The sequence below is a fragment of the Polypterus senegalus genome, chromosome 11, assembly GCF_016835505.1.
Source record: "Polypterus senegalus isolate Bchr_013 chromosome 11, ASM1683550v1, whole genome shotgun sequence".
Lineage (NCBI taxonomy): Eukaryota > Metazoa > Chordata > Cladistia > Polypteriformes > Polypteridae > Polypterus > Polypterus senegalus.
Window position 1 is genome coordinate 99,941,321 of NC_053164.1, and position 12,733 is coordinate 99,954,053.

General features: G+C 38.3%; 1 protein-coding gene across 2 annotated transcripts in view; it reads left to right on the forward strand.

The window, feature by feature from the left end:
• Positions 1–2,073: 2,073 nt before the first annotated feature.
• Positions 2,074–12,733, forward strand: part of esrra (estrogen-related receptor alpha) — an 83,909-nt gene continuing 73,249 nt past the window's right edge. The window contains exon 1 of one of the 2 annotated variants that reach the window (XM_039769363.1): positions 2,074–2,406. The gene's annotated coding sequence lies outside the window, so the exon portion shown is untranslated. Of the gene's footprint in view, positions 2,407–11,623; positions 12,097–12,733 lie in introns of those variants that run through there. The other variant, XM_039769362.1, reaches the window with a different exon arrangement.

Below are 12,733 nucleotides of genomic sequence, written 5' to 3' on the forward strand. Positions count from 1 at the left end.
TTTGTAATTAATTTAGAGCACTTTGCAGAGATATGTTTTCAGTACGACATTAAAGAGTCATTTTTTATTGTTTAGTGTCAAAAAACACAAATCAACTGTAATACAACAATGAATTCAATTCCATGTATAATAATGAAGTATGAAAACTTCCAGGGGCGTGAATACTTTTTATAGCCAATGTATGAGTGAGTGTGGGGAGATGTGTGATTATGCCCACTGATGGACCCGAGCCCTGCCTGGTGTCAAACTATGCCTTGTGTCTATTGTTAACAGAATTATTTCAGACAGCAAACAAACACTGGAGAAAAGAGGCTCAGAATATGAAGAATTGAACAAATGAGGAAAAGTGTATTAACATTTTATTTTGGCAAGAGAATGTAATGCATTTTAACAAACTAAGTTTTTTTTAAAAGAGTGATACTGGGGAGTATGTTTAATAAAAAAGCGGGAGTCTCTGTCTATGGAGGCCTTGTTAGTTGTGCTACATATTATTGCACTCCTTCAAGCTAACATAAATGACTGACCTTACCCTGTTGACTAGGAGGGAAGTGGACAAATCTTATTACCACTGCAAACGTTAAGATCAAAGTAACCAGTTGCCTAGATCCTTACAGTATTGTTCTGGAACTACAGTGTGTATGTTTGAAAAAAGTGGTGTATCCATTCATTCCCTGAACGTTCTCAATCCAATACAGGACTGCAAGGAGTTGAAGCTAGTCCTAAAGCATCAACACCAAGGCATAAACCAGTACAACGTAGGGTATATGGACACACATTTGCCAATCGACCTACAGCATCTTTGGTATGTTGGAGAAAATCCACATGGACCCAAGAAGAATATGCAAACAGCACACTGACAATGGGAGATAGGAGGCTATATTGCTCAAGCTTATGCATAAGTGTAACTCAAGAGGATTTAATTTTATTTTGTGCTCCACTTAAGACATTAAGAAACACTAAACCCCTAGAGAGTAAGTACACATATTGAAAATATCTATCCCCCCCCAGCATCACCTTTAAGAACTCATTCTTCCATTGCATGTTGTGCTTTTTTAGTCACACAGCTGCACTGTTATACTTTTACACTTACTGTACCTAAATACAGGATCAAAACCATTTTACTTTCGGCAGATTACTCATCTTGAAGATGAGTTGTCTTTTAGGTTATGTGGCCAGTGTGTGCATGTATGTGTGAGTGTGGATTGACTCCAGCTCCCTGTGAATCAGTACTGGACGTACGAAGAAAATGGACAGAGAAATACTGAAAATGAATGCACAGTGAATCAATCATTCATGCACTTCAGGGTTACGGACGACAAAGTAATTAGAACTGCTGTCTCACAACTTTATAATGCTGTGTTTAGACCCTGACCAAGTCAGTCCCTACGTACAGTTTACATCCTCTTTGTGTGTCTGCATGTTTTTTTTTCCTCAAGGATTCCAGTGTCCTAGACATGAGTATATGTGATCCAAGGTTGACTTCTGTCTTGCAGCTAATTCTGCTGGTATAGGCTCTGGCTCCTGGTAACTCTAAACTGAATTAGGTGGAAGTGATCTTGGTCAGGTGTATCAGGAAAGCAGGGGTGCAGCTCTGGATGGGGCAATATTGTTCATAAACCAAATACAAATGAATTTTTCAAATGATTCAAGTGGTGACCATCATTATTTTCAATACTACCTGTTGCTGATTAACGCACACTCTGCCAGCTACACTTCTATTTAGCACTTATCACTGGTATTTAAATAGTAAAATGTTGTTGCAGGTGTATTGGTTTGGGCAAAATATTTTTTTTTTCTTCATTTATTATGATGTGACAGGTAGGTTGTGCAACAGGATAAAGCTGGCCAGGCCCAGAAATATTCAGCAAGTCTAGGGTACACTAAGTACATGAAAATTTATGATAGGAAGATCTGTTTCTCCAAGTGACCTGCTGTACAGATTACAGATTTTATAATGAGAGACTAAGGGAGAAGCCAAGAATGTTTCAGCAGGAATGCATTCTTGGCAAGACATTTAGCTGCTTCAACGGCATGTTGCCTTCTACATTTGTGTAACAGAGAGGCACGCGCAAAATGAGCACAAGAGGACTATGGGGGTGGGTCAAGGGTAATTTCTAAAAAGCACTACACCTCTGTGACCTTGTAGAGAAAAGAAGGACAGGAAGAGACTAAAACAGCCCAGCTCTACTTCACATTTATTTCTCTCTTACAGAACAGGGGGCCTTGGCATTCTGGGAGCAAAAAGCAGCAATTTCTTTTCAAGTGCCCAATTCCATTAAGATCTGAGAATCTTCTAATCAAAACAATAAAAAAACACATGGGAATTAGACCAGGAAAAAGCTAAGCGTTTGTACCTTCAATGTTACTTTTGGAACTGATACTACCTAATCTGCCCAGCTCCAGAAGGTGAGTTTAAATATTGACTGCTAGTTTACCGAGAATAAATATTCTCAAAGTAAATAAATATACTCAAATATAAATATATATATTATAATATTATATAATATATAAATATACTTAAAGTGTGTTTTACTCAGTGTTAATATATGTATTTTTACTGCATTGCTTCAGTAATATTCTTGGTGCAGTTGTGGGAGAAGCTTTTTACATTTTTGTGATTATTTGAAATGATTATTCAGGCCTTACTGTGTTACAAAAATGAAGGCTGAACAATTCCTTTTCTGTTGGCATCCTTAATCCATCAATTTTCCATTTTCTAATCCTGTTCATTATAAAGATGTGGAGTGCCAAAATCTTTTCCTAGATGGTATACTAGCCCATTATTTGCACGCATTAATGTACACATCCATGTCAAGCCAGTTTGCATGTTCTCCCAAAATCTGCATGCGTTTTTCCTCAGACATCCTAAACAAATACATGGCAGGTTAACTGACAATTTTAAATTGGTCCTCTGTTAGCCATGTACAAATATAAGCCCTGTGATAGACTGGCTTTTTACCCAAGGTTGTTTCCTACCTTGTGCTTAATGCTATTGGAACTGCTATAGTTCCCCACAGTACTAGTTGGATAAAGCAGTTTTGAGACTTTCATGTAATATACCCCAAATTGTTAGATAAATTGTTGCCTATATCTGATTAAACCACCCCCCACACCACTTCAGTTTTCAGAAACATTTCATAAAAAGTATCGTGCAGCATCTTTTGCACATTGATTTCTATTCATCATCGTTAAACTACAACCACAGTAAGACAATATCAGAGAGGAGTGCATTTAGTATGATGACCATTGCAAATGTATGTCCCTCTGCATCAAGTATGCCCTAATCCTCATCCAATCCTCCAAAAAGAGTTAAAGGGTTTATTTTGCATTCCAAGAATGTAGCTAACACTAGAAATCCTGACTATCGAATTTCAAAGGTCACACTGGCTGAAAGAAGGGATAATAATCAGGGAGCCATGTCAAGAAAACGAACCCTGTCAATCATTAGTCCCAGAGCTTTCCTTTGTTATACATTACCATATAAATTTGTCCCCCACCATCCCACAAAGAAAACAGTATAGATTATATTATTTAGTTACAGTTTATCACACTCTTGTTATTCTAGTTTATGTGCTATGTAGGAATTGACATTTTCAGATAAAAATCTATCAAATTGTATGTACTGCTATACTTACTAAGTGTGGCCGTGCTAGGTGTTTGATCAAACTATGGTGATGTATATTTTTTTTCCTTCTTGATTTGCTTTTGTGTACCCATGAATTAGCATGCCATGGTGGTTGCTGCTGCTGTCACACAGTTTCATGAGACTTTCTTTAAATCCTGAACCCAGTAACTGTCTATGTGTAGTTTGCACACATTCACAAAGGGTTTTACTGCTCATATTCCCCATTTCTGCCATCCCAAAAATACACAGGTTAAGTTTATTGGACTCTAAATAGGCATGATGTGACGATTGTAGGTTTGTATTAGAATGTGCCCTTTGACAGATTGGTGCATCCACTCTGATTGCTCCTTACCTGTGCCTGATACTATCAGCATAGGCACTGGCTCCTGTTACCCTGAACTGGAAACACAATATGGATAATCAGGGGATGAACATATGTGCAATCATATATATATATATATATATATATATATATATATATATGTATATATATATATATATGTATATATATATATGTATATGTATATGTATATATATATATATATGTATATATATATATATATGTATATATATATATATATATATATATATATGTATATATATATATATATATATATATATATATATATATATATATATATGTATATATATATATATATATATATATATGTATATATATATATATATATATATATATATATATGTATATATATATATAAACTGCTCAAAAAAATTAAAGGAACACTTTGAAAACACATCAGATCTCAATGGGGAAAAGAAATCCTCCTGGATATCTATACTGATATAGACTGGGTAATGTGTTAGGAACGAAAGGATGCCACATCGCTTGATGGAAATGAAAATGATCAACCTACAGAGCCCTGAATTCAAAGACGCCCCAAAAATCAGAGTGAAAAAATTATGTGGCAGGCTAGTCCATTTTGCCAAAATTTAATTGCAGCAACTCAAAATTGTACGCAGCACTTTGTATGGCCCCTGTGTTCTTGTATACATGCCTGACAACATCAGTGCATGCTTCTAATGAGATGACAGATGGTATTGTGGGGGATCTCCTCCCAGATCTGGAACAGGGCATCACTGAGCTCCTGGACAGTCTGAGGTGCAACCTGGTGGCATTGGATGGACCAAACATAATGTCCCAGAGGTGTTCTATTGGATTTAGGTCAGGAAAGTGTGGTGGCCAGTCAATGGTATCAATTCCTTCATCCTCCAGGAACTGCCTGCATACTCTCACCACATGAGGCCAGGAATTGTCGTGCACCAGGAGCCACTGTACTAGCATAGGGTCTGACAATGGGTCCAAGGATTTCATCCTGATACCTAATGGCAGCCAAGGTGCCTTTGTCAAGCCTGTAGCGGTCTGTGTGACCCTCCATGGATATGCCTCCCCAGACAATCATTAACCCACCACCAAACTGCTCATGCTGAATGATGTTACAGGCAGCATAATGTTCTCCATGGCTTCTCCAGACCCTTTCACTTCTGTCACATTGCTCAGGGTGAACCTGCTCTCATCTGTAAAAAGCACAGGGCACCAGTGGTGCATCTGCCAATTCTGGTATTCTATGGCTAATGCCAATCGAGCTGCATGCTGCTGGGCAGTGAGTTCAGGGCCCATTAGAGGACATGGGGCCCTTGGGTCACCCTCATGAAGTCTTTCTGGTTGTTTGGTCAGAGACATTCACACCAGTGGCCTGCTGGAGGTCATTTTGTAGGGCTCTGGCAGTGCTCATCCTGTTCCTCCTTGCCCAAAGGAGCAGATACTGGTCCTGCTGATGGGTTATGGACCTTCTATGGCCCTCTTCAGCTCTCCTAGAATCTCCTCCATGCCCTTGAGACTGTGCAGGGAGACACAGCAAACCTTCTGGCAATGACACGTATTGATGTGCCATCCTGGACAAGTTGGACTACCTGTGCAACCTCTGTAGGGTCCAGGTATCGCCTCATGCTACCAGTAGTGACACTGACTGTAGCCAAATGCAAAACTAGTGAAGAAACAGTCAGAAAAGATGAGGAGGGAAAATGTCAGTGGCCTCCACCTGTTAAACCATTCCTGTTTTGGGGATCATTTCATTGTTGCCCCTCTAGTGCATCTGTTGTTAATTTCATTAACACCACAGCAGCTGAAACTGATTAACAACCCCCTCTGCTACTTAACTGACCAGATTAATATCCCATAAGTTTCATTGACTTTATGCTATACTCTGATTAAAAGTGTTCCTTTAATTCTTTTGAGCAGTATATATATATATATATATATATATATATATATATATATATATATATAAATATATATGTATGTATATGTATTGCCTTACTACGAATAATTTTCCTTCCTGAAAAAAAAAACTCATGTCACAACATTCTCAAAACCATGTAATCCAATACAGCGTATGGAAGGGGCCAGAAGTTATAATAGTTACATTAGGTGCAAGACAGGAACATATGCTGTAGAGCAGGGGTGTCAAACTCCAGTCCTGGAGGGCCGCAGTGGCTGCAGGTTTTCATTCTAACTATCTTCTTAATTAGTAACCAGTTTTTGATGCTAATTAACTTCTTTAGCCTTAGCTTTAATTAGCTTGACTCAGGCCCCTTAGTTGTTTTTTCCTTAATTAGCAGCCGGACAGTAATGAGACATAAAACAAGCAGGACATGACCAGTTCACCTGTACCTATCAAAGAAAATCTGAAAATTAAGATGAAGGTCTCAGTAAGGCTGATCCCTCAGGTTACCAAAACATTTTAGGAGTTCTTAGAAAAAAACAAAATATCAACAGTTCTGGAAATTTCTGCTGTGGCAGAAAGAGAGCAGCAACAAGCCATGGAATTGAATAACGGGTTTAATTAACAGCAAGAATCAGCTTCTCATTAAGGAACTGGTTGGAGTTTGAAGCCCCAATTTAGCTGGTCATCTGTTGGCTCGTTTCATGTCTCATTTCTGTTTGGCTGTCATTTAATGAAGAAAAGAATCAATTCAGAAGACTTAATCCTTAAAAATAGGACTATTAAAATAGAGGGAAAAGAAGTTAATTAGTAGTGAAAACTGGACACTGATTAGGAAAAGGGTTAGAAAGAAAACCTGCAGCCACTGCGGCCCTCCAGGCCTGGAGTTTGACACCTGTGCTGTAGAGTGTGCCAGACCATCACAGAACCCACTTCATTCAGCGATCAACACAGTACCAGTTTATAAGTTTATAATGTAATTACAGTAACATATACAGAGTACAGCGGAATTCATACTTGCATGTGCTAATCAACATGTAGCACAACGCCACTCTCCAGGGCCATGATTAGTGAGGACAACTGTAACTCCTCAGAATGTCTGTCCTCCTTAACTTAGACAACTACCTTAGCACAAACCTTCTATGACTGTAGTCAAGCAAAATGACACCTTTTAATGGCTAACTAAAAAGATTACAGTATGCAAGCTTTCAAAAGCTTCTCATCACATCCATAATGGCTAACATGGTACAACACCCTACTTCTATTAAGGTATAGGTGGAAAACCACAGTACCAAGATGAAAATTACACACAGAAAGGAGGAGTACGTGCAAAATCTACATAGATGAGGACTTGGTAAAGAAGTATTTACAATGATGGCAATATACCACCTTTGTATTCTTTAACATACAAATTTCTTACAGGAAAGCAGTAATACATTAGCCTGCCTGTACACTGAGAAAGTTTAAAAATTTCAAATGATTTTGTCCTTCTGAGTTCTCATCCTCCTTTTTCAAATGTCAACCTGCCAGCATTGAGCACAAGTCACTAACAATGAGGACAGATATTCGAAACCTGTCCCTTGCAGGTTAAACTCGCATTTGAGCCCAGCTGAGAGATGCCAATTACCTAACATGTGTATCTGTGGGAAGTGGGCAGAAAAGAAAAACTGTGACACATAGACAACATGCATTTCAACAGAGAGTAACCAAGCTGGAATTTGTACTTATGATTCTATGAGAAAACAACCACACAACCCTGCACCAATTTCTTTCCTACAAACATAATTATAAACATCAATATCTTTATTCATACCAGTTTATACTAAGTTCCTAATACATTTAAATAAATGCATCAGTAAATTTTAAGTTTGTAAAACTTTAATGTTTACAAAATGCATATGACGACAGAAAAGTATACTTATACTTGGAGATACTTACTTTGCTGTTATAGATCAGAACTGTTGTTGGGATATATCTGTGTCTGCTCTGCATCTATTTTAAATTTTGTCAGACTGTGCTGAAAATAGTTTATAGGAATCTAAAATACATTGAGGTATCTCTAAATGGTTTTTGAGAAGCAGCTTGAAATACCTGTAAATGATCATCTGGCTTGTGTGACTGATTAATACCACTGCATGTTTACAGTTTTTCATCACTCCATCCATCTTACTCCAATTTTTCCATACGTTTCAACTGAACAAAAAGCGCCTCACAGTGGATAAGGAATATTAAAGTAATAACTCCAGGCAAAAGGTGTGTGGCTATTGGGTTATAGGATTAAATATGACTGTTTCTTCCTTAAAATTGTCATTAGATGTTCTTTTACAATAAAACAGAAACGTTAGTCAAAGATCAAATAGTCACTTTAATTAAACAGGAGCAGGATGCAGTCTCCCCATTGCGTCTGCTCTTGCATAGTAACGTTAAACTCGATGATAAATTAATAATGTAGCGCATGCACTTTAATATTGTTTCCATCCTACTGACCCAAAGAACTTGCCTGGATACTTAAATTTTTGTTCGGATCCCAATTCGCTTTTGACCCCGAGTCCCAATGACCTTGAGATCTTATTTGCATTACCTCACTCACTCGTTTAATTGTTAAAATTAATGCATCTAAACTAGCCTTTCTGGTTTTACAATTTCCACATGCAGTCCAAAAACACTTCTTGAAATTGCCAGTGTTTATAACACCGGAAAGGTTTATCCGTTTTCTCCTCAGTTTGCAAAAATTTTGAGTTTACTGTCATTAATAAATTTATAACATATGCGCATTCAACTCAAAACAGTATTTGAAAACTACGTCTAATTTTATTATTATAAATCCTCTGCTAATTACGATATCAATACAAACTCGACACTTTGTCTACAACAATTAAACGGAGCGCAAATCCAACAACGTGTGCATGACCTTGTATGACGATTGTTGCTGTCCGCTACCCGTACTTGAAATCTTCCGTTATACACACAATACAGTAACTTGTCACCATAAATACATCGGCGTGTCCAATATAATCTATTTTTCATTTCTTGCATCTATACTGTTTTTGATTATGCTTACGGGAATCTTTTTTTAATATCTCGCGCAAAATGCAGTTTGCTCCCCGTTCTTGTTGTACAACGTCATTACTAGGCGACGAAGGTGGGGCTCATAGACACTGGCAAAGTCAAAGAGAGGTGGTGCTATCCAAGTCATGTGACATAAACTTGCAACTCGACTGGTTGTTCAGCGGAGCTCGTAATAAGTGGGGAGGCGGAGGTCTGCAGTTGGACCTTTGTCGACGTCAGCTGGAACACGTGGTGGGCAGTAAGGGCGGGGAGGAGACCTTTGCTTCCATCGTCTTGCTCCTGATGTCACTTTTTCCATCCCTTCTACAGCGTTATGCGATATTGAATGCCCATTGCCCAGCGACACGTTTATTCTAGTTATGTATAAAGCAATTCCAATTAAGGCAAATGGCTCCACTTCAAGTGATGTGGGGTGTGGAATATGGGCAAAGGCAGATCAAAATGCAGTCAGGCTGCTACCCGTCAGGGTGTTTTTTGACTATTAATATACAATATTTCGTTTATTTATTACAGGATAAATTTCTTACAGGTTGTCACTAAACTTGCAGAAAATGTAATACCTGTATATTTTGCACTTCTCTGCTTTAGGCTTGTGCAAGATACTCCATATTCAAGATAATAAAATGCATAGTCCAGAATTAGTGTAAGAGATATCTTAGATAATATAGATAGTTTGATTTAATGCATTTAAAGTATAGATAAAATAATTTATAATTCAGTTCTGCTTGTAATTTCTTAATGGAATGCTTTTTCCTTGGACAAGGTAAATGTATTAGTTGGGTCTGGAGAGAAGGGGGCAAATGTTTGATACACTCGGTGCAAAAGAAAAGTGAAAGGTTGAAAAGGAACCCACCACTTCAGTGTCCTTATTCACCCTTTACATTAGTAAAGTAATACAGAAAAATCCATATCATGAATTTTAGTTCATTTAATTAGCATTATAGAGCCCTTCATGGTTTTATTTTTTTTTAAAGTAATAATAGTTCAGAAAATATTCTGCTATAAGCACAATTTTAAATCACATTTTAAGAACAACATTCAAATAAAAAAGATCATTCAGTCCAAAATGCTGTAGCATAATACATCAAATATTTGCAGTATGTCAAAAGGATCTGAAAACATCATGCAGAAGAGTTACAGCAAAAATATTAATTTTCCAAATGCTCCAGTACTGAAACATCTTAATATGAGTCTAACATTTCATTATATTGTTCATAAATGACAATAAACTTGATGTTCTTCTTTTTTGTGCCTTTTTTAAAGTACTGTCCTTTTTACTTTCTCCTTGTGTAACAATGTATATCACATATCATTGTCCAATTCAACAGATTCTGAGCGACATGATGCCGCAGATAGTGTTCATGCCTCACAGGTTCCTTGTTCAATGACAAATGTGATGTTTTCTGTCCATCTGATAGAAAAACAATGTAGAATATATCCATATATTTTGGTGAGAAGTAAGCAATGATATTAACTTAAGTCTGGGCATATAACAATAATGTCAGAACATTTCATTTCAAAATGTTTTTCAGGGGTCTTTTGCACTTGTTAATGGTGAAACTCCAACACCATCCTGTCTCCTTCTCCACCACAGTGTGTTCACAACAGTTCTGTAAAGTGCATACATTTGAAAGGATTACAGAGGAAAATGCATGAGCCACCACAGATACCATTGAAATCCAAACTGAAAACCCACCTGCTGTCATTTGCATTAAAAATAACATTTTTGACCTCATGCTCTCCATCCCCCAGTTCCTGATTGTAGTTTCTCCCATTTAGGGTCACAGACTGTAAAATGTATTTTTTCATTTGCACATAATTCTCATCTTTTGGGTCTTCAGTCTTTGATGTTTTTAATCTTTTGCCCTTTCTGGCATAAATAATTCCCTCTGGTTTATGTATTATCTGAACAGGCTAAAATTAACACTTTTTTTTTTACTTATGTTGAACACCATATCCTTTTCACCTGTCATTTTAGAAGGCATTATTGTTATTATTATTATGACTTATTTTCCTGATGCCTTTATCCAAGGGGATTTACAACATTTAAGAGATAAAACTGATTATATTTTTTTGTTGTTCCAGTTGGAGCACAGGCCAGTAAAATGACTAGCTTATGGTCACACAGTCTCGTTAACGGGAACACATAACCCATGGCGTTAAAGTCCAAAGCCTTAACTAATGTACCACCCTGCCCACCAGTGACAAACTGCGTATAGTGGCAAAGGAGACGCTACAAGGCTGTATGTTTAATTTCATTTGTGTGTGCCTATGTATCTTTGTTGGTGGCATTGTGTGGTAAGTACTGCTGCCTCACAGCTGCAAAGTACCAGTTTTGAAACCTGGTTCAGGTACCTCTTTTCTGTATTCGTTTTCCTCGGGGTACTAATGATTTTCTTCCCACGTCTTAAAACGCATTCCATTTAGGTTACCTGAGAAGTCCTAATTGGAATTCTATGGCTTACTTCACGTATGTACGTGAGTGTGATGGATTGGTGTCCCATTCAGAGTTTGTTCCAGTCTTAGTCTCAGCAGTGGAAGAAGAGCAAACTCCCCATTGATAATGACTGCGTTAAAAATACATAAAGCTAATGTATTGCTCCGGGTCATATACCCACACTTAAATTTCATTTCTTGTGCCAGTTTGTCAATCCCAGCCAACCTTTTCAGTTACCACTAGGATAAAACAAATGGGCGGGTCTATATCACTTTCCACGAAGGAGGCGTGGCGACAGAAACGTAATGGGCAGGATGAAGAGACGCAGAGAGCCGGTGTAGTACGCAGAGCTCAGCGAGCTACAGAGGAGTTCGATACCAGAGCTAATGTTTGTTAGAAGAAAGGCTGCGATAAACATAGAAAACTAATAATAATAACAATAATTATGTCCTCTTGACAGGTTGAGGAGCGAGGCGATTAGGTCTGTTGCCGGAGCTACTCCATATGTGTAACTTAGCTGTTCGAACGACTGCTTGTCTTAAAGGTTAATTCTAGCGTGGATTCAACTGCTCGTGCACGATAGTAGCGACAGAGGAAATTGATTGGATCGGTAGTGCCCTTGCCCATTCTCCGTCAGAAGGACAACATCAGACCGGAATCGAATCTTCGCGGTCTGCATCGCCACGATCCCCGTGCGTGATCAGAGGAGCTCAAGCAGACTGGTAAGTCAGTACTTTCCCGTGTGGCTAGTGAATTGAGTTAGGTGCTTTGATTTGTCTTATTTATTTATTCATTCATTTTAGTAAAAACTGCGGTTCTGGTGGCTGTAGCGAGTATTACATGGTAGATAATGCATGCAATCAGTATAAACCTAGCATATAAAGGAAACATCGATAGAGTAGGTTTCATGAAATGATAAAATGTAGGCGCTTGCATGTAACATCACCAAATTAGATCTGTGTGCAGAGGTCACTTGTCTCAAGGCCCAGAAGCTAGCGGCACTTGAGCGCGAGCCCGATATTTACCTGCACGCCGGCCAGGAGCACGAACATGAGCATGGCATTAGATATATCCTGAAACGCGAGCGAGCACGAGCGAGGCTTCTACCTGCTTGCCTAGCTGAAGCGCGAGAACTAGCGCGGCATTTACCTGCGCGCCTGCCAGTAGCTCGAGCATAAGTGCGGAATTCACCTACGCTCTGTCACAGGGTAGCAGAAGCTTATTTGCATTCGGTCCGTAATGAGAGACCTGTGCGCGTCAGTTTGTCTGTTACCCACCTCCAGTTCAGAGAATTCATCCTACTGATGTCACGTCTTGTGTCAGATTCCTGAACGATTTCCTTTCTTTCTTTTGTCCCCC